Source organism: Mytilus galloprovincialis, chromosome 11, assembly GCF_965363235.1.
Source record: "Mytilus galloprovincialis chromosome 11, xbMytGall1.hap1.1, whole genome shotgun sequence".
NCBI lineage: Eukaryota > Metazoa > Mollusca > Bivalvia > Mytilida > Mytilidae > Mytilus > Mytilus galloprovincialis.
Genome location: NC_134848.1, coordinates 45,308,884 through 45,330,449, shown reverse-complemented (window position 1 = coordinate 45,330,449; position 21,566 = coordinate 45,308,884).

Here is a 21,566-nt window from a genome sequence, read left to right as displayed (position 1 = left end):
GTGTATAACGGCACTGTAGATTTTCGCATTAAATAAAGGAAGTTGCCGGTCCGGTAAATGAATAAATTGGTTAGAAAGCAAGGTTTTAATTTAAATTAGATTCCTAAGCTTAATTCGAGGGTTGAAAATAGAGAGCACAAATAAAAGGGGGGGGGGGGGGAGGTGTCCACAGGGAATATTTGTATCTTATGAACTCTACATGTATATTTGAATGGTTTATTTTTTTTTATTTAATTAAAAAAGAGAAAAACAAATGTAAGACAAATTGTGAATGGTCTTTCTTCCTTTCTCCCATGCCAAGAAATTGCCTCCGTTGAAATTCTGCAAACACCCCATAGAGCAAATTACATGGATGATTAATATTGACCATTCGGCATATGGTCGTGTTCTAAGCAACACGTACATGAAGGTCATAAATTAATTTCTTGAATGAAATCAAATCTTTAGCTACTAATGACTGCCGTAGAAGGTCGACCGGAATTTTTAGCGAGGATTTCTTGGCATGGAGTAACAGATAGAAAACTCAGGGTTAGAATTCATAGAACCGAAAAGGGGCAGTGGCAAATATTTCATGTATATTTTGAACATACAGAGAATTTACCCGCACCCTTTGCCAAAAAAAAAACCCTTTCTTTTTCTTATTTGTGCCTTCGGACTTTATGTTTTGAATTATAGTTTCACTTTCCATATTCAGTATTTATTCACATGTAAGCTCCACGTGGTAAAAATCACGTGATGCAGGAATATAGTATCTTGGAGTTGGGCTATTTCTTTCTTTTCGGGCGGGGACTCCAAGCAAACAACATGCATGTGTATAACGGCACTGTAGATTTTCGTATTAAATAAAGGAAGTTGCCGGTCCGGTAAATGAATCAATTGGTTAGAAAGCAAGGTTTTAATTTAAATTAGATTCCTAAGCTTAATTCGAGGGTTGAAAATAGAGAGCACAAATAAAAAGGGGGGGGTGTCCACAGGGAATATTTGTATCTTATGAACTCTACATGTATATTTGAAAGGTTTATTTTTTTCATTTAATTAAAAAAGAGAAAAACAAATGTAAGACAAATTGTGAATGGTCTTTCTTCCTTTCTCCCATGCCAAAAAATTGCCTCCGTTGAAATTCTGCAAACACCCCATAGAGCAAATTACATGGATGATTAATATTGACCATTCGGTATATGGTCGTGTTCTAAGCGACACGTACATGAAGGTCATAAATTAATTTCTTGAATGAAATCAAATATTTAGCTACTAATAACTGCCGTAGGAGGTCGACCGGAATTTTTAACGAGGATTTCTTGGCATGGAGTAACAGATAGAAAACTCAGGGTTAGAATTCATAGAACAGAAAAGGGGCAGTGGCAAATATTTCATGTATATTTTGAACACAGAGAGAATTTACCTGCACCCTTTGCCAAAAAACAACCTTTCTTTTTCTTATTTGTGCCTTCGGACTTTATGTTTTGAATTGTAGTTTCACTTTCCATATTCGGTATTTATTCACATGTAAGCTCCACGTGGTAAAAATCACGTGATGCAGGAATATAGTATCTTGGAGTTGGGCTATTTCTTTCTTTTCGGGCGGGGACTCCAAGCAAACAACATGCATGTGTATAACGGCACTGTAGATTTTCGTATTAACTAAAGGAAGTTGCCGGTCCGGTAAATGAATAAATTGGTTAGAAAGCAAGGTTTTAATTTAAATTAGATTCCTAAGCTTAATTCGAGGGTTGAAAATAGAGAGCACAAATAAAAGGGGGGGTTGTCCCCAGGGAATATTTGTATCTTATGAACTCTACATGTATATTTGAAAGGTTTATTTTTTTTATTTAATTAAAAAAGAGAAAAACAAATGTAAGACAAATTGTGAATGGTCTTTCTTCCTTTCTCCCATGCCAAGAAATTGCCTCCGTTGAAATTCTGCAAACACCCCATAGAGCAAATTACATGGATGATTAATATTGACCATTCGGCATATGGTCGTGTTCTAAGCGACACGTACATGAAGGTCATAAATTAATTTCTTGAATGAAATCAAATCTTTAGCTACTAATGACTGCCGTAGGAGGTCGACCGGAATTTTTAGCGAGGATTTCTTGGCATGGAGTAACAGATAGAAAACTCAGGGTTAGAATTCATAGAACAGAAAAGGGGCAGTGGCAAATATTTCATGTATATTTTGAACACAGAGAGAATTTACCCGCACCCTTTGCCAAAAAAAAAAACCCTTTCTTTTTCTTATTTGTGCCTTCGGACTTTATGTTTTGAATTGTAGTTTCACTTTCCATATTCGGTATCTATTCACATGTAAGCTCCACGTGGTAAAAATCACGTGATGCAGGAATATAGTATCTTGGAGTTGGGCTATTTCTTTCTTTTCGGGCGGGGACTCCAAGCAAACAACATGCATGTGTATAACGGCACTGTAGATTTTCGTATTAAATAAAGGAAGTTGCCGGTCTGGTAAATGAATAAATTGGTTAGAAAGCAAGGTTTTAATTTAAATTAGATTCCTAAGCTGAATTCGAGGGTTGAAAATAGAGAGCACAAATAAAAGGGGGGGGGGGTTGTCCCCAGGGAATATTTGTATCTTATGAACTCTACATGTATATTTGAAAGGTTTATTTTTTTTATTTAATTAAAAAAGAGAAAAACAAATGTAAGACAAATTGTGAATGGTCTTTCTTCCTTTCTCCCATGCCAAGAAATTGCCTCCGTTGAAATTCTGCAAACACCCCATAGAGCAAATTACATGGATGGTTAATATTGAACATTCGGTATATGGTCGTGTTCTAAGCGACACGTACATGAAGGTCATAAATTAATTTCTTGAATGAAATCAAATCTTTAGCTACTAATGACTGCCGTAGGAGGTCGACCGGAATTTTTAGCGAGGATTTCTTGGCATGGAGTAACAGATAGAAAACGTAGGGTTAGAATTCATAGAACAGAAAAGGGGCAGTGGCAAATATTTCATGTATATTTTGAACACAGAGAATTTACCCGCACCCTTTGCCAAAAAAAACCTTTCTTTTTCTTATTTGTGCCTTCGGACTTTATGTTTTGAATTGTAGTTTCACTTTCCATATTCGGTATTTATTCACATGTAAGCTCCACGTGGTAAAAATCACGTGATGCAGGAATATAGTATCTTGGAGTTAAGCTATTTCTTTCTTTTCGGGCGGGGACTCCAAGCAAACAACATGCATGTGTATAACGGCACTGTAGATTTTCGTATTAAATAAAGGAAGTTGCCGGTCCGGTAAATGAATATCTGGTTAGAAAGCAAGGTTTTAATTTAAATTAGATTCCTAAGCTTAATTCTAGGGTTGAAAATAGAGAACACAAATAAAAAGGGGGGGGGTGTCCCCAGGGAATAGTTGTATCTTATGAACTCTACATGTATATTTGAAAGGTTTATTTTTTTTATTCAATTAAAAAAGAGAAAAACAAATGTAAGACAAATTGTGAATGGTCTTTCTTCCTTTCTCCCATGCCAAGAAATTGCCTCCGTTGAAATTCTGCAAACACCCCATAGAGCAAATTACATGGATGATTAATATTGACCATTCGGTATATGGTCGTGTTCTAAGCGACACGTACATGAAGGTCATAAATTAATTTCTTGAATGAAATCAAATATTTAGCTACTAATGACTGCCGTAGGAGGTCGACCGGAATTTTTAGCGAGGATTTCTTGGCATGGAGTAACAGATAGAAAACTTAGGGTTAGAATTCATAGAACAGAAAAGGGGCAGTGGCAAATATTTCATGTATATTTTGAATACAGAGAGAATTTACCCGCACCCTTTGCCAAAAAAAAACCTTTCTTTTTCTTATTTGTGCCTTCGGACTTTATGTTTTGAATTGTAGTTTCACTTTCCATATTCGGTATTTATTCACATGTAAGCTCCACGTGGTAAAAATCACGTGATGCAGGAATATAGTATCTTGGAGTTGAGCTATTTCTTTCTTTTCGGGCGAGGACTCCAAGCAAACAACATGCATGTGTATAACGGCACTGTAGATTTTCGTATTAAATAAAGGAAGTTGCCGGTCCGGTAAATGAATAAATTGGTTAGAAAGCAAGGTTTTAATTTAAATTAGATTCCTAAGCTTAATTCGAGGGTTGAAAATAGAGAACACAAATAAAAGGGGGGGGGGTCCCCAGGGAATATTTGTATCTTATGAACTCTACATGTATATTTGAAAGGTTTATTTTTTTTATTTAATTAAAAAAGAGAAAAACAAATGTAAGACAAATTGTGAATGGTCTTTCTTCCTTTCTCCCATGCCAAGAAATTGCCTCCGTTGAAATTCTGCAAACACCCCATAGAGCAAATTACATGGATGGTTAATATTGACCATTCGGTATATGGTCGTGTTCTAAGCGACACGTACATGAAGGTCATAAATTAATTTCTTGAATGAAATCAAATCTTTAGCTACTAATGACTGCCGTAGGAGGTCGACCGGAATTTTTATCGAGGATTTCTTGGCATGGAGTAACAGATAGAAAACTTAGGGTTAGAATTCATAGAACAGAAAAGGGGCAGTGGCAAATATTTCATGTATATTTTGAACACAGGGAGAATTTACCCGCACCCTTTGCCAAAAAAAAACCCTTTCTTTTTCTTATTTGTGCCTTCGGACTTTATGTTTTGAATTGTAGTTTCACTTTCCATATTCGGTATTTATTCACATGTAAGCTCCACGTGGTAAAAATCACGTGATGCAGGAATATAGTATCTTGGAGTTGGGCTATTTCTTTCTTTTCGGGCGGGGACTCCAAGCAAACAACATGCATGTGTATAACGGCACTGTAGATTTTCGTATTAAATAAAGGAAGTTGCCGGTCCGGTAAATGAATCAATTGGTTAGAAAGCAAGGTTTTAATTTAAATTAGATTCCTAAGCTTAATTCGAGGGTTGAAAATAGAGAGCACAAATAAAAGGGGGGGGGGGGTGTCCACAGGGAATATTTGTATCTTATGAACTCTACATGTATATTTGAAAGGTTTATTTTTTGTATTTAATTAAAAAAGAGAAAAACAAATGTAAGACAAATTGTGAATGGTCTTTCTTCCTTTCTCCCATGCCAAGAAATTGCCTCCGTTGAAATTCTGCAAACACCCCATAGAGCAAATTACATGGATGATTAATATTGACCATTCGGTATATGGTCGTGTTCTAAGCGACACGTACATGAAGGTCATAAATTAATTTCTTGAATGAAATCAAATCTTTAGCTACTAATGACTGCCGTAGGAGGTCGACCGGAATTTTTAGCGAGGATTTCTTGGCATGGAGTAACAGATAGAAAACTTAGGGTTAGAATTCATAGAACAGAAAAGGGGCAGTGGCAAATATTTCATGTATATTTTGAACACAGGGAGAATTTACCCGCACCCTTTGCCAAAAAAAACCTTTCTTTTTCTTATTTGTGCCTTCGGACTTTATGTTTTGAATTGTAGTTTCACTTTCCATATTCGGTATTTATTCACATGTAAGCTCCACGTGGTAAAAATCACGTGATGCAGGAATATAGTATCTTGGAGTTGGGCTATTTCTTTCTTTTCGGGCGGGGACTCCAAGCAAACAACATGCATGTGTATAACGGCACTGTAGATTTTCGTATTAAATAAAGGAAGTTGCCGGTCCGGTAAATGAATAAATTGGTTAGAAAGCAAGGTTTTAATTTAAATTAGATTCCTAAGCTTAATTCGAGGGTTGAAAATAGAGAGCACAAATAAAAGGGGGGGGGGGTGTCCACAGGGAATATTTGTATCTTATGAACTCTACATGTATATTTGAAAGGTTTATTTTTTTTATTTAATTAAAAAAGAGAAAAACAAATGTAAGACAAATTGTGAATGGTCTTTCTTCCTTTCTCCCATGCCAAGAAATTGCCTCCGTTGAAATTCTGCAAACACCCCATAGAGCAAATTACATGGATGATTAATATTGACCATTCGGTATATGGTCGTGTTCTAAGCGACACGTACATGAAGGTCATAAATTAATTTCTTGAATGAAATCAAATCTTTAGCTACTAATGACTGCCGTAGGAGGTCGACCGGAATTTTTAGCGAGGATTTCTTGGCATGGAGTAACAGATAGAAAACTTAGGGTTAGAATTCATAGAACAGAAAAGGGGCAGTGGCAAATATTTCATGTATATTTTGAACACAGGGAGAATTTACCCGCACCCTTTGCCAAAAAAAACCCTTTCTTTTTCTTATTTGTGCCTTCGGACTTTATGTTTTGAATTGTAGTTTCACTTTCCATATTCGGTATTTATTCACATGTAAGCTCCACGTGGTAAAAATCACGTGATACAGGAATATAGTATCTTGGAGTTGGGCTATTTCTTTCTTTTCGGGCGGGGACTCCAAGCAAACAACATGCATGTGTATAACGGCACTGTAGATTTTCGTATTAAATAAAGGAAGTTGCCGGTCCGGTAAATGAATAAATTGGTTAGAAAGCAAGGTTTTAATTTAAATTAGATTCCTAAGCTTAATTCGAGGGTTGAAAATAGAGAGCACAAATAAAAGGGGGGGGGGGGGGTGTCCACAGGGAATATTTGTATCTTATGAACTCTACATGTATATTTGAAAGGTTTATTTTTTGTATTTAATTAAAAAAGAGAAAAACAAATGTAAGACAAATTGTGAATGGTCTTTCTTCCTTTCTCCCATGCCAAGAAATTGCCTCCGTTGAAATTCTGCAAACACCCCATAGAGCAAATTACATGGATGATTAATATTGACCATTCGGTATATGGTCGTGTTCTAAGCGACACGTACATGAAGGTCATAAATTAATTTCTTGAATGAAATCAAATCTTTAGCTACTAATGACTGCCGTAGGAGGTCGACCGGAATTTTTAGCGAGGATTTCTTGGCATGGAGTAACAGATAGAAAACTTAGGGTTAGAATTCATAGAACAGAAAAGGGGCAGTGGCAAATATTTCATGTATATTTTGAACACAGGGAGAATTTACCCGCACCCTTTGCCAAAAAAAACCTTTCTTTTTCTTATTTGTGCCTTCGGACTTTATGTTTTGAATTGTAGTTTCACTTTCCATATTCGGTATTTATTCACATGTAAGCTCCACGTGGTAAAAATCACGTGATGCAGGAATATAGTATCTTGGAGTTGGGCTATTTCTTTCTTTTCGGGCGGGGACTCCAAGCAAACAACATGCATGTGTATAACGGCACTGTAGATTTTCGTATTAAATAAAGGAAGTTGCCGGTCCGGTAAATGAATAAATTGGTTAGAAAGCAAGGTTTTAATTTAAATTAGATTCCTAAGCTTAATTCGAGGGTTGAAAATAGAGAGCACAAATAAAAGGGGGGGGGGTGTCCACAGGGAATATTTGTATCTTATGAACTCTACATGTATATTTGAAAGGTTTATTTTTTTTATTTAATTAAAAAAGAGAAAAACAAATGTAAGACAAATTGTGAATGGTCTTTCTTCCTTTCTCCCATGCCAAGAAATTGCCTCCATTGAAATTCTGCAAACACCCCATAGAGCAAATTACATGGATGATTAATATTGACCATTCGGTATATGGTCGTGTTCTAAGCGACACGTACATGAAGGTCATAAATTAATTTCTTGAATGAAATCAAATCTTTAGCTACTAATGACTGCCGTAGGAGGTCGACCGGAATTTTTAGCGAGGATTTCTTGGCATGGAGTAACAGATAGAAAACTTAGGGTTAGAATTCATAGAACAGAAAAGGGGCAGTGGCAAATATTTCATGTATATTTTGAACACAGGGAGAATTTACCCGCACCCTTTGCCAAAAAAAACCCTTTCTTTTTCTTATTTGTGCCTTCGGACTTTATGTTTTGAATTGTAGTTTCACTTTCCATATTCGGTATTTATTCACATGTAAGCTCCACGTGGTAAAAATCACGTGATACAGGAATATAGTATCTTGGAGTTGGGCTATTTCTTTCTTTTCGGGCGGGGACTCCAAGCAAACAACATGCATGTGTATAACGGCACTGTAGATTTTCGTATTAAATAAAGGAAGTTGCCGGTCCGGTAAATGAATAAATTGGTTAGAAAGCAAGGTTTTAATTTAAATTAGATTCCTAAGCTTAATTCGAGGGTTGAAAATAGAGAGCACAAATAAAAGGGGGGGGGGTGTCCACAGGGAATATTTGTATCTTATGAACTCTACATGTATATTTGAAAGGTTTATTTTTTGTATTTAATTAAAAAAGAGAAAAACAAATGTAAGACAAATTGTGAATGGTCTTTCTTCCTTTCTCCCATGCCAAGAAATTGCCTCCGTTGAAATTCTGCAAACACCCCATAGAGCAAATTACATGGATGATTAATATTGACCATTTGGTATATGGTCGTGTTCTAAGCGACACGTACATGAAGGTCATAAATTAATTTCTTGAATGAAATCAAATCTTTAGCTACTAATGACTGCCGTAGGAGGTCGACCGGAATTTTTAGCGAGGATTTCTTGGCATGGAGTAACAGATAGAAAACTTAGGGTTAGAATTCATAGAACAGAAAAGGGGCAGTGGCAAATATTTCATGTATATTTTGAACACAGGGAGAATTTACCCGCACCCTTTGCCAAAAAAAACCCTTTCTTTTTCTTATTTGTGCCTTCGGACTTTATGTTTTGAATTGTAGTTTCACTTTCCATATTCGGTATTTATTCACATGTAAGCTCCACGTGGTAAAAATCACGTGATGCAGGAATATAGTATCTTGGAGTTGGGCTATTTCTTTCTTTTCGGGCGGGGACTCCAAGCAAACAACATGCATGTGTATAACGGCACTGTAGATTTTCGTATTAAATAAAGGAAGTTGCCGGTCCGGTAAATGAATCAATTGGTTAGAAAGCAAGGTTTTAATTTAAATTAGATTCCTAAGCTTAATTCGAGGGTTGAAAATAGAGAGCACAAATAAAAGGGGGGGGGGTGTCCACAGGGAATATTTGTATCTTATGAACTCTACATGTATATTTGAAAGGTTTATTTTTTTTATTTAATTAAAAAAGAGAAAAACAAATGTAAGACAAATTGTGAATGGTCTTTCTTCCTTTCTCCCATGCCAAGAAATTGCCTCCGTTGAAATTCTGCAAACACCCCATAGAGCAAATTACATGGATGATTAATATTGACCATTCGGTATATGGTCGTGTTCTAAGCGACACGTACATGAAGGTCATAAATTAATTTCTTGAATGAAATCAAATCTTTAGCTACTAATGACTGCCGTAGGAGGTCGACCGGAATTTTTAGCGAGGATTTCTTGGCATGGAGTAACAGATAGAAAACTTAGGGTTAGAATTCATAGAACAGAAAAGGGGCAGTGGCAAATATTTCATGTATATTTTGAACACAGGGAGAATTTACCCGCACCCTTTGCCAAAAAAAACCTTTCTTTTTCTTATTTGTGCCTTCGGACTTTATGTTTTGAATTGTAGTTTCATTTTCCATATTCGGTATTTATTCACATGTAAGCTCCACGTGGTAAAAATCACGTGATGCAGGAATATAGTATCTTGGAGTTGGGCTATTTCTTTCTTTTCGGGCGGGGACTCCAAGCAAACAACATGCATGTGTATAACGGCACTGTAGATTTTCGTATTAAATAAAGGAAGTTGCCGGTCCGGTAAATGAATAAATTGGTTAGAATGCAAGGTTTTAATTTAAATTAGATTCCTAAGCTTAATTCGAGGGTTGAAAATAGAGAGCACAAATAAAAGGGGGGGGGGGGTGTCCACAGGGAATATTTGTATCTTATGAACTCTACATGTATATTTGAAAGGTTTATTTTTTTTATTTAATTAAAAAAGAGAAAAACAAATGTAAGACAAATTGTGAATGGTCTTTCTTCCTTTCTCCCATGCCAAGAAATTGCCTCCGTTGAAATTCTGCAAACACCCCATAGAGCAAATTATATGGATGATTAATATTGACCATTCGGTATATGGTCGTGTTCTAAGCGACACGTACATGAAGGTCATAAATTAATTTCTTGAATGAAATCAAATCTTTAGCTACTAATGACTGCCGTAGGAGGTCGACCGGAATTTTTAGCGAGGATTTCTTGGCATGGAGTAACAGATAGAAAACTTAGGGTTAGAATTCATAGAACAGAAAAGGGGCAGTGGCAAATATTTCATGTATATTTTGAACACAGGGAGAATTTACCCGCATCCTTTGCCAAAAAAAAACCTTTCTTTTTCTTATTTGTGCCTTCGGACTTTATGTTTTGAATTGTAGTTTCACTTTCCATATTCGGTATTTATTCACATGTAAGCTCCACGTGGTAAAAATCACGTGATGCAGGAATATAGTATCTTGGAGTTGGGCTATTTCTTTCTTTTCGGGCGGGGACTCCAAGCAAACAACATGCATGTGTATAACGGCACTGTAGATTTTCGTATTAAATAAAGGAAGTTGCCGGTCCGGTAAATGAATAAATTGGTTAGAAAGCAAGGTTTTAATTTAAATTAGATTCCTAAGCTTAATTCGAGGGTTGAAAATAGAGAGCACAAATAAAAGGGGGGGGGGTGTCCACAGGGAATATTTGTATCTTATGAACTCTACATGTATATTTGAAAGGTTTATTTTTTTTATTTAATTAAAAAAGAGAAAAACAAATGTAAGACAAATTGTGAATGGTCTTTCTTCCTTTCTCCCATGCCAAGAAATTGCCTCCGTTGAAATTCTGCAAACACCCCATAGAGCAAATTACATGGATGATTAATATTGACCATTCGGTATATGGTCGTGTTCTAAGCGACACGTACATGAAGGTCATAAATTAATTTCTTGAATGAAATCAAATCTTTAGCTACTAATGACTGCCGTAGGAGGTCGACCGGAATTTTTAGCGAGGATTTCTTGGCATGGAGTAACAGATAGAAAACTTAGGGTTAGAATTCATAGAACAGAAAAGGGGCAGTGGCAAATATTTCATGTATATTTTGAACACAGGGAGAATTTACCCGCACCCTTTGCCAAAAAAAACCCTTTCTTTTTCTTATTTGTGCCTTCGGACTTTATGTTTTGAATTGTAGTTTCACTTTCCATATTCGGTATTTATTCACATGTAAGCTCCACGTGGTAAAAATCACGTGATGCAGGAATATAGTATCTTGGAGTTGGGCTATTTCTTTCTTTTCGGGCGGGGACTCCAAGCAAACAACATGCATGTGTATAACGGCACTGTAGATTTTCGTATTAAATAAAGGAAGTTGCCGGTCCGGTAAATGAATATCTGGTTAGAAAGCAAGGTTTTAATTTAAATTAGATTCCTAAGCTTAATTCGAGGGTTGAAAATAGAGAGCACAAATAAAAGGGGGGGAGTTGTCCCCAGGGAATATTTGTATCTTATGAACTCTACATGTATATTTGAAAGGTTTATTTTTTTTATTTAATTAAAAAAGAGAAAAACAAATGTAAGACAAATTGTGAATAGTCTTTCTTCCTTTCTCCCATGCCAAGAAATTGCCTCCGTTGAAATTCTGCAAACACCCCATAGAGCAAATTACATGGATGATTAATATTGACCATTCGGTATATGGTCGTGTTCTAAGCGACACGTACATGAAGGTCATAAATTAATTTCTTGAATGAAATCAAATCTTTAGCTACTAATGACTGCCGTAGGAGGTCGACCGGAATTTTTAGCGAGGATTTCTTGGCATGGAGTAACAGATAGAAAACTTAGGGTTAGAATTCATAGAACAGAAAAGGGGCAGTGGCAAATATTTCATGTATATTTTGAACACAGGGAGAATTTACCCGCACCCTTTGCCAAAAAAAAACCCCTTTCTTTTTCTTATTTGTGCCTTCGGACTTTATGTTTTGAATTGTAGTTTCACTTTCCATATTCGGTATTTATTCACATGTAAGCTCCACGTGGTAAAAATCACGTGATGCAGGAATATAGTATCTTGGAGTTGGGCTATTTCTTTCTTTTCGGGCGGGGACTCCAAGCAAACAACATGCATGTGTATAACGGCACTGTAGATTTTCGTATTAAATAAAGGAAGTTGCCGGTCCGGTAAATGAATAAATTGGTTAGAAAGCAAGGTTTTAATTTAAATTAGATTCCTAAGCTTAATTCGAGGGTTGAAAATAGAGAGCACAAATAAAAGGGGTGGGGGGGGGGTGTCCCCAGGGAATATTTGTATCTTATGAACTCTACATGTATATTTGAAAGGTTTATTTTTTTTATTTAATTAAAAAAGAGAAAAACAAATGTAAGACAAATTGTGAATGGTCTTTCTTCCTTTCTCCCATGCCAAGAAATTGCCTCCGTTGAAATTCTGCAAACACCCCATAGAGCAAATTATATGGATGATTAATATTGACCATTCGGTATATGGTCGTGTTCTAAGCGACACGTACATGAAGGTCATAAATTAATTTCTTGAATGAAATCAAATCTTTAGCTACTAATGACTGCCGTAGGAGGTCGACCGGAATTTTTAGCGAGGATTTCTTGGCATGGAGTAACAGATAGAAAACTTAGGGTTAGAATTCATAGAACAGAAAAGGGGCAGTGGCAAATATTTTATGTATATTTTGAACACAGAGAGAATTTACCCGCACCCTTTGCCAAAAAAAAAAAACCCTTTCTTTTTCTTATTTGTGCCTTCGGACTTTATGTTTTGAATTGTAGTTTCACTTTCCATATTCGGTATTTATTCACATGTAAGCTCCACGTGGTAAAAATCACGTGATGCAGGAATATAGTATCTTGGAGTTGGGCTATTTCTTTCTTTTCGGGCGGGGACTCCAAGCAAACAACATGCATGTGTATAACGGCACTGTAGATTTTCGTATTAAATAAAGGAAGTTGCCGGTCCGGTAAATGAATATCTGGTCAGAAAGCAAGGTTTTAATTTAAATTAGATTCCTAAGCTTAATTCGAGGGTTGAAAATAGAGAGCACAAATAAAAGGGGGGGGGGAGTTGTCCCCAGGGAATATTTGTATCTTATGAACTCTACATGTATATTTGAAAGGTTTATTTTTTTTATTTAATTAAAAAAGAGAAAAACAAATGTAAGACAAATTGTGAATGGTCTTTCTTCCTTTCTCCCATGCCAAGAAATTACCTCCGTTGAAATTCTGCAAACAGAGCAAATTACATGGATGATTAATATTGACCATTCGGTATATGGCCGTGTTCTAAGCGACACGTACATGAAGGTCATCAATTAATCTTTAGCTACTGATGACTGCCGTAGGAGGTCGACCGGAATTTTTAGCGAGGATTTCTTGGCATGTATTTGGACTACTGGCCAACTGACCCCCCCCCCCCCACTCCACCCCCAAAAAAAGGAATTAAAGGAGATATGGGACGACCTTCAACTCGATGCATGACACTTGTTTGCATCTTTTTATTATGTTTTCATGCATTTATTGCACACTTACATGATTATGAATGTATGCTTAACGTCCAGCGGAAAATTGAAAAGACTATGTGTTATGATTGCCAATGAGACAACTCTCCACAAAACACCAAATGACACAGAAATTAACAACTATAGGTCACCGTACGGCCTTCAACAATGAGCAAAGCCCATACCGCATAATCATCTATAAAAGGCCCCTTAAAGACAAATGTAAAACAATTCAAACGAGAAAACTAACGACATAATTTATGTACAAAAAATGAACGAAAAACAAAAACCGGTATGTAACACATCAACAGACGACAACCCACTGAATTACAGGCTCCAGACTTGGGACAGGTGCATATTCGTACGGGAACATATTAATGTGAAATGAATATTAACCCTGTTTTGTAATAGACCAACACCCTGAGTTGGATTTTTAACATGCTACTTCACAGAAATCCATTTCACCTTCCCCGGACAGATTGTTCTGATAAATATGAGAAAATGAGAGAAAATATAAAACAATAGTGTTTGTCCTCGAACAAGGAAGCACACGTCCTCCTGCCCACACTTCATGTTTACATCACGATGACCGTGAGGGCATTCCGATGTATTGTCGTAACAGAGATTTGACTTTCGACTTTGACTGGTACATGTTACCGATCGTATAAAAACGCAGACATAACCGAGTGCAAAATAGCATTCCTTGTCGCTTCAAGTAATACTCATAAACATTTTTTTTAGAACATATTAAATTAATTATATGAAAATGTTGCGTCGTTAGAAATATATTTTTAAGTTATAAGTAAGTTATATCTAGGCACACATACAGGGCAATTGTGTTAACGCATTCGGAAGAACATCTCAAGAACGTTTATACGGGAAAAATGAATGCCTACATAAATCCAAACTATTAGAAAATCCGAATTATTATAGAAGTGTTTTCACCATGCACTAGCACTGCACTATTATTAGAATAGTAGAATAGAATGCTATAGCATTTGGATAAAAATTATGTATACATGTAACTGTTATATATAGAATAATAGGTAGTTTCGTTTTTGATACTGACTATATCATGTTGAATATCTAGACGAGCCCGTTCATCATCCACGCACGAACTTGTCTCAGAAAAAATATGCCTCTGTGAGTTAACCTCACTTTCAGGTATTGTGATGTGATTTTCTTTAAGACAAGTGCGTGTGACCATCAACGAGAACTTGTGGTCATCCGATTTTTAGTACTTCAGTCCTTTGATACTTTCTGTTCTAGTAAATATTACATAAGCCAATGACATTCACATTTTTGAAGGTGTATATAAATCCGACAAAACCGAGAATCCCAATGGTCTTTAAACAGAAAATAGAATGGAGCGTTTTCAGATCCACGTAAGCATAGCTTGGATACACAATAGCTGTAATTTAATTAGATTTGTGTCTGAATGAACATAAAAATACTATATTTATTTTTGCATGAACCCCCTAAGTGGTTCATGCTTATATATTGGCGAGTTTTAGATGTGTCTATGGGCCGCTCGATAGCTCTCGGCCGGAAGTCAGAATAAAATTCTCGGAACGTCTCGAAAGTTTTCGGTCATTTATACAGGTCTTAACAGGTTGTTATCTACGTCTTTGATATGGTCCCTTGATGGCCCTTGACGACGCAATTATATTTGTTTTAAAACGACCACTGTACACTGTGTGTATCTGGGTCAATTATAACGTGGTATTGTATGTTGTCTCGATAACATGTGAACTAATTATGTTTGAAGATTTAACCACGGGATACTGAGTGTGTATTTCATCATAGACTTATGGGAGAGAAGATTCTGGTTAACATATTAATGTTAGATCGGAAAAAAGAAAGATAATATTCTTATCAAAAGTATTCAATCGGAATCAAAGAAATATATACAAAATATATACTGTATTTATGTTTCTAAAGAAACTAACAATGATTGAAATCAGAATATTTTCAGAGTTGCAATTAAGAAATAAGTATTTTATATTACAAGATACTCTGCTTTGGTATTTTTAAATATTCATTTGTAAAGAAAACATAAAAATTAAATCTGAATAAATTCTTGCATCCTACAAAAAAGAAATGTTTATAAACAATAATCGTTATATTTCTACGTCAATTATTTAAAAACCATTTTAGTATATAGGTTTAATGAGTAATTATTATTTATTTTTTTGTATTGTAATATATCCATAAAACGGAAAGTACAATAAAATTAGTAAAGATTTAAATTTTGAACGGTCGTGAATAAAAATACTTGTGTGTTTTCAATTCATAAAGCATGATTTTAAATCCTTGCAACTCACAACAACCGTAAAAATAATTTACATTAATCACAACAAAACTTAATTACAACCATAATGTTGATTATTTCATACCGTTTTAGTATGGATTTAGAAGTCTTTGCTTATATTTTGTATAGTAATATATTCACATAGTGGAATGTTAGAATTTAAAAGTAAATCATTCGATAAATAAACTGTCCATCCGTAAATACTTGACGTTCGTGTTTATTGATATTATATACAATGTATATTCAAAAGAATTTAAAAAATAAAATAATAACAGGAACGTTAGTTTTTTATAAAATTTTAATTAAATTTTTTTTTGTTTGTTTTAATAGTTTAACCGTATAGCATCTACATATTTGTACTATATGGTACGATTTTGAAAATTGTATTCAATGTGTTGACTAACTATCCTACACCTCTTGATGCATTCACATTATAGATCATATTTCAAAAGCACACTATCGCTTTGCGTTCTCAAAAATTCCGGATAAAATGTCAATGAATCCGGAGTCAAAACATTTAATGTAGGCCGTTTGACATTCGAATTCAACTATTAGATTAAGATATGTGATGATGCAAATGCGTATTCTTTTCCTTAGTATCAGTGAGATGCTTTCTATTTACTATTTCGTGCGCTAAGATACTACATGCATGCAATACTATTAAATTCACTTGTGAAAGCTTATTTTCGTTTTTGTTATCTAAATTCAGGACACGGAAGAAAGAGCTTCCCATATGACTTTAAAGCACGGTCATCATTTCTAACGGTATTCTGACCTCGAGTTGTTTCTCTTTTGTTTCTTTTTTGAGTCACTGTCCTATTATAAACTTTGACCTTTTCGAAAAGCTAAGGATTGTCTACACAAGGAATAGATTCCTTAACTTTGTAATGTATTTAGCCTTTTAACTTTTTTCATTCGAGCGTCACTGGCATGGTGCTTTTTTTGTGTCTACTGAACTCGTGTCTGGCGTATATCATTTTATTTCTGGTATCTTTTTATATCTACATACCTTTTTATATAAATTGGTTATTTTGAAAGTGTGTACAGGTATTCATAAACTTCTGAATTAAGAAATTCTTCGGCAAAACTAAGTTTCACTGTAGAATGTTTGAATTGATTTACGTAAAATCAGGAAATCCTTTTAAAAAAATTGAGATGTTTTATGAGACCAAAATCAGTCTCTTCATAAGAGGTCCCAATCAATTGTATGCCACAGGTTTCACCGCATACAACATCTACCATGAGTAAAGACAGCTTCAAATACGAGTTGAGAATATAAAGGCATTCATGTAGGAAACAAAATATAAAGATATGATAGATAAAATATTACAAACTGAGTAGGTTTGTGCAATTTGCATAAGTCATCCGGTTAGTAGAAATTAGGATTTGCCAAAGGGTTATAATCGGAAAAATTATGTACATTCCCAAGTAATAAATAAAATAATCGAGCTTTAAAATAACTATTCAAATAGAAGCTGTAAATATATACTTTCAACTGGCTTCTTCTATTCACAGTCAATTATTTCAATTCAAAAGCAAACACAAATTCAGCAACAATCTTTTGGTGACCTCTTTGGTTCATGTATTGCTTTTCTTTTTTTTAAAGAAAGCAACTTGTTTGTTATCTGAGGCCTGGTGGTCTCTTACATATAGAGAGTTGTGTTTTATTTTTTTCTAAGTGAAGATTTACGGCGGTGACTTTTAATATTTTAGGTTTATCTTTAAAACTACAATAGATTAAAAAAAATACTGCAATGTGTCTGAATATATTTTATGGTAAATTTAAAGGTCCCATTTTGGGCAATTTTGGCTCTTATGAGTTTTGTTGTTTTTATTGCCTTTTATCTTGATACTTATTTATAGGGAAACCTTTTGTGAGCAAAATAGTTTTCTCGTTTGAATTGTTTTACATTGTCATTTCGGGGCCTTTTGTACTGACTATGCGGTATGGGCTTTGCTCATTGTTGAAGGCCTTACGGTTACCTATAAGTGTTAATTTCTGTGTTATTTAGGTCTCTTGTGGAGAGTTTTCTCATTGGTAATCATACCACGTCTTCTTTTTCATATTATAAGAACAGATTTAAAAATAAGTAAATTGTAATTATTGTCATTTTCATCATTGGTGGTGGGGACGGCGTAGGAAAGGTGGGAATTACTCTAATTTATTTTTCCCAGTTATTACCGTGAAATAGGGAAAAAATCAATCATTCCAAAGACATAAACTTTTCACGATTCTCCCCACCCCCCCCCCCCCACCCTCCCTAAAAATAACACAAGAGAACAATTACACACACCTTTCTCAATACGTTAAAAAAATCTCCATTGAAATAAGTTGAAAATAAACAATCTGTATATACCAATATGTGAACATTACCAAACCTGACCATTTTGCATTTCTCGGGCAGTACGCGGATTAAGCATGCAGTCTCCGAATTTGGATATTTTGGCTTTTTCTGAGGAAAAAAAGATTGTTTCAAAGACAAATAAAGGAAGTACAAAACACTACATGTATACGTCATATCACAAATATATCCGACTTTGTATGGTTTTGGAGGAGTAACACTACATTATACATCTTACCATTTATATTATTCAATAACAGTTTATAAAACAAACCACCTCGCCATATTATGCATGAGTAGATAATTTTATAGCTATTGTTGTGAAATATTTTTAAAACTGACTGTGAGTTCAATGATGCATTTTGCAATGAATAGAAATAGGAAGATGTGGTATGAGAGCCAATGAGAAAACTCTCCATCCAAGTCATAATTTGTAAGAGTAAACACTCATAGGTCAAAGTACGACCTGCAACACGTAGCTTTTACTTAACCCAAATAGCAACCTATAAAGAGCCTCAAAATTTGTTTTATCATATTTTCGCCACAGCCGCAAATTTCTCCAATTAGCTCCTGTATTAATTGATCCTTAAATTATCTCCCTCTGAACTGTTTAAAACGTTGATTTTGTTAAATTGCATTGTCTCATTTTTCCTATTAATTGCACTCTCGCTAGCGATGGACACATATTTGAGCCGGGTTTATAGTTTACAGAAGCAGATCGGAATCATTTATGACGTAGACAGTAATCATTCTAATCGTAATCATGTTCATTGACCATAAGTACGACGAAAGCACATCATATAATGACGTTTTGACATCATATAATGAAGTAAACCAAACCACATAATATAAGATTACAAGCACATAATATAATGACACAACCACATTATATAAAGATATTTGCACATAATATAATGGTAACTGCACATCATATAATGATATGTACACATCATATAAGTATATTTGCACATGACATAAGTATATTTGCACATCATATAAGGATCGTTGTACATAATATAAGTACGTTTGCACATCATATAAAAATGTTTGCACATCATATAAGTACATTCGCACATCATATAAGTACATATGCACATCATATAAGTATATTTGCACATCATATAAGTATATAAGCACATCATATAAATATATATGCACATCATATAAGTATACATGCACATCATATAATGATGTTTGTACATCATATAATGATGTTTGCACATCATATAATGATGTTTGCACATCAAATAATGATGTTTGTACATCATATAAGGATGCTTGCACATCATGTAAGGACATTTGTACATCATATAATGACAATTGCACATCATATAAAGGTAAATGCACATCATATAAAGAAAATGGTCATAACAAGACAATGTTGGCGTTCCATATATACAGGCTCAGTAAATTCCATATGAGGTTCTACTTTCGTCTTATGGAATTTACTGACCCCGTATTTATCGTATAAGGTCACTAACACACTATGTAACTGATAATATCCGACTGAAATTTAAACGAATCACTTATTTTGATAATGTTTACAGTTAGTATAGTACTACAATTTTAGAGGAAATATGATTAATTTTATTGATTGATGTTTCTGAACGTACAGTGGCAAATATTTCATGCAGAGTTAAGACCGGGAGAAGAATATTCAAAAAATGAATAAGATGTTACTTGCGTTGTCGTTGATAAAGAATTTAAAAGGGTTCAATATAAATATATATACAAAAAAATGATGAGAGAGACACGACAAAAAATAATCCAGCAAAGATAAAATATAAAATCATTTTTCATTGATATTTTATTCAACCTCTTTGTTGGTTAGTTGTAGCCTACTAATCTCGCGACTTGGATTTTTAGACAACCAGTAACGACCAATTGAACAGCTTCTTTTAGTAGATCTTCTTATACTTATAGTACTATGCATCGTATTCCGCTTGAATATCATATAATTATTTGAAATAATCCAAGATATTTGAGGTGGTTTATAGATTAAAAATAATTTTGAAAATTAAGAATATGGTGAATTAAAAATAACAAACATAAATGATTTAAAGATTACTGAAACTTTCCGTTTTCTGCGTAATACATTTATTATTGGCAATACATGTATTCCAGTAGATCATTCCGAAATAAACGTTGAACTTTCAAATTGGTTGTTAATGCGACTGGTCAAATGAATTTAGCGATGCAAATCTTATACATTCATAAGCATCATTGTTTTTCGCCAAAATCACGATCTTGCATGAGTTAACTTATCATTTCGTTTCCTATTGCAGGCAAATTTAACCTTACATCCTTTTCGTGCATTGCGTCAGCAATTATTTAATTTTATACACCCTTAAAAAAAATAGTTCATGACAGATGTCAGACCACGATAATCCGAGAAGCAACAAAAAGATCTGTAATAGTGGATGAAAAAACAAGTTATAAATTCCAGGCGTCCGAAGCGAGCACTATTTTTTATTTATCTTCATCATTTACGCCCAGCGACAAGCATTTGAATTTTAAGGATATGAAAAAATAGAAAGGATTGATGAGCTATTAACGAAAAGGACACACAAAAAATAATCAATTCAGTTGAATGTAACATTGGAGTTGAAACCTAAGGTATCTTTATAATTCCAAAATATATAAATGGACTCTTGATTGGAATTGAAAGGATTTGCAAAATCAAAACATTGTCAATAATTCTTACGTCTTTATTTTCATACTGATGCTCGAGGACGGAAGACATTGTCTTCAATTTTTTGGGATATAAATTTTTTAGTACCAATGTATATATATATATATATTAAATATATGTCATTATTCACCAAAACAATTTATTAAAAATGAATGTTTTCCTATATTTTGTTGGACAGATGAGTAACCAATGATCTGTTTTTCGTGATAAAATTTTTATTTTATCCGATTTTAGATTTCTCTTTATGTCGGTTAGCTACCGGTACCGCCTTTGTTATAAACTGAACGTTCAGCTCCTCATTACTAGTACCTCAAATCACAAAGAAAATATGATAAAATATACCTCATATCATCTTTACTTTTGTTTATTATCCCAGCTATCCAACTTATTTCAAAGAAATTGAAATACTTTTTTTTCATATTTTATACTTATTTTGAACATGGTATCATTTATGCAGTAGAGTGAAATAATAAAAAGGAGGGCTATACGGAGTAGTGTCGTCCTTCGTATGCTGTTGATACACACAAGAAAATGTATATTGTCAAAATGTTATATACGGAAGTTTTCAAATGCAGGAACTGAACCCAAGAATTTTACAGAGAAGGACATATATTTCTAAGTAAATAGAGAAAAATGGCCAAAAGAATTACAGAACAGACCGTAATAGATAGCATTGTGACGGATAGTTTTGTTAGATCTATTTAACTGCTTTTAATTTCGAAAATGTGTTGTTAATAAATGTAGCGGACAATATATCATACCTTTTCAACCGACGTCCTAATTTCAATGAAAGGAATTAAAAGCTTCT